Genomic DNA, 2,395 nt, shown 5'->3' with positions numbered 1-2,395 from the left:
GTATTGACCATGGTCCTCACTCTCCTTAATGATCTGTGGTTGAAAGCTCTGCTGTATTGAACATGGTCCTCACTCTCCTTAATGATCTGTGGTTGAAAGCTCTGCTGTATTGACCATGGTCCTCACTCTCCTTAATGATCTGTGGTTGAAGCCTCTCATGTATTGACCATGGTCCCCACGCTCCTTAATTAATAATGCTGTGCCCATTTCATGGTACTTAAACTTTATTGTCATGGATGTTGATTATGGGCCTGTGTCATTTCAATGGTGGCATTACATAGCATGAGAAGCAGATTCACACCAATGAAATCTGAAATAAGCTCCCTTCCTAAGAGGCACCTTGGCTCAGAGAATGGCTTCCATTAATGCTAAGTGAATCATATTATGCAGTAATGTTTAATATAATGTTGATTCAACCGCTGCCCTTGCTTATGTTACTATCACTATGGCCTCTACCACTATCAGTGCTGCTTCTAGTATTATCAGGGCCAGGAGATTTAGCTGACCATGTGACCCATGTCATATATTTAGAGAATTAGGCTTATTTTTGGAATTGTGAATATTGCTTTGATTCTAGACATTCAGTTACATAGCATTGTTTAAATGTTACCCATGTAATGTTAATGGGGAGTTAACATGGCTGCCATAGAATGTTGTAGTGTCATGTAAATGCATCATAATGAAGAAACCACATTGACCCAACTCTCTACATACAGGACTCAGGCCCTAGCTCTTACTATGATTAGTGTGCTGCTGTAAGTGACTGGGGTCAAACTCAGATTGCCTGCACCCCCAACACTGTGTTAGCCCGCAGAACTAAAACCAAGGCATTAGCTAAGGGAGATAATATAAGTCTCCAGGCCTCTTACTATAAATAAAACAACTATATCATTGTCATACATACAAACACATATCTTATCATGCCTATTCTCTTGACTGCCGCGGTTTAATACATTTCCCCAACGTCCACATAGACACAGCATTACACACTGCACCACGTCTTGAAGGAGGTGGGTGTACACCGTTCAAAGTGCATCAACAACATTATATAAGTTACATATTGAGTACAATGAGACCAGGATAGTGGGATTTCATTGCATAACTCATGTATATCTCTTTTTAGGCTTTTAAAGAAAACATGCTTTAGATAAATTATACATATGTGGAATGTCATACCCTTAATGGATAAGTCAAGTTTAACAATAAAATATAGTGTGCCATGTTCTGTACAGATGAACAACATAGAAGATAAGATCAATCAAACGCTTTAACCAAATATCAGAGTAGATCTTGTGGCAGAGAACTTACCTGAACTAAACAGCATATAATATTTAACTGCACAAATCACTTTGCTCTCACATTTCCCTTTGTGCTGTATTAAATAGTGCTTTATTTCTCATTTAGAATGAGACCTACAGTTACTGTACTCATCAGAAAATATCTGTCCATACAACTGTGATTATATCTTAGTGGTATAACACAAGCAATACTTTTGTGGTAAAAGTCACATTTGTGCCAAATCGAGAATGAACGGACTTTTACAATGTCACTCCAGGTCAGTGAAAGCTTGGAGCAAGCCAGCAAACCCCCTCCCACTTCTGCCTTGCCAACACCACCACCACCAACAGCACAATCACATACACCATCCAAGGTGTATCTGTTTTATCTATTTTCTATTTGTTAACCCACATGCTGATGTGCAGGAGATGTGAAGGACAGCACGTGTAAACAGACTGTCTGTCACAGGTAATGGAAACAGCTAAGTTGGACATGACCAAGAACAACATGCAATAATGGAGTGATGCTGTTATCTCCTCAACTTTATTAGGAATTATGATCTGTAAAATGCTCTCCACCCCAGAAATTGAAACCATCTCTGGTGCACTCTTCCAGGAGGATAGTTGAGCCTTTTCCAAATCTCCAAACGGGTCCAAACTAATTCCCTGCCAAAACTATCAGTGGATTTCTTCGTTCTTATCTCCCATAATGCCTTATTCGATTATTGTCAATGTCCTCCGTGCCTGCTCTTCTTCAGTCTCTTAAAACTCTTTAGTTTTTCAACTGAGCGAGTCAGATGAGGCGCAGCCGCACTGGGGAAGTCGAGCAGGACTGGCGCAAAAGCCTTCTCGTTTTCAGACTAAGCCGTTTGATCAGCGTTTTGTATGATTTTAAATGATGGAATATGGAAATTATAACAGTTGACCACGGCTTTGTGGCTGTGGAGTGTTTACGAGGCATGGCTTTCGTTTTCAATTGTTTTTTTCTGTCCTGGTGAGTACAAGTGAACTAATTTCCCCCCGACTTTACGAGTGCTAGAATGTTGATAAATGTACACTATGCAACTTTGATGCAGTAACAAGTTGTATTGAGTAGAATAAGCCACCAGATAATGAAT

This window comes from Salvelinus namaycush, chromosome 12 (genome assembly GCF_016432855.1).
Source record: "Salvelinus namaycush isolate Seneca chromosome 12, SaNama_1.0, whole genome shotgun sequence".
NCBI lineage: Eukaryota > Metazoa > Chordata > Actinopteri > Salmoniformes > Salmonidae > Salvelinus > Salvelinus namaycush.
Note: the sequence above shows the minus strand (reverse complement) of the source record.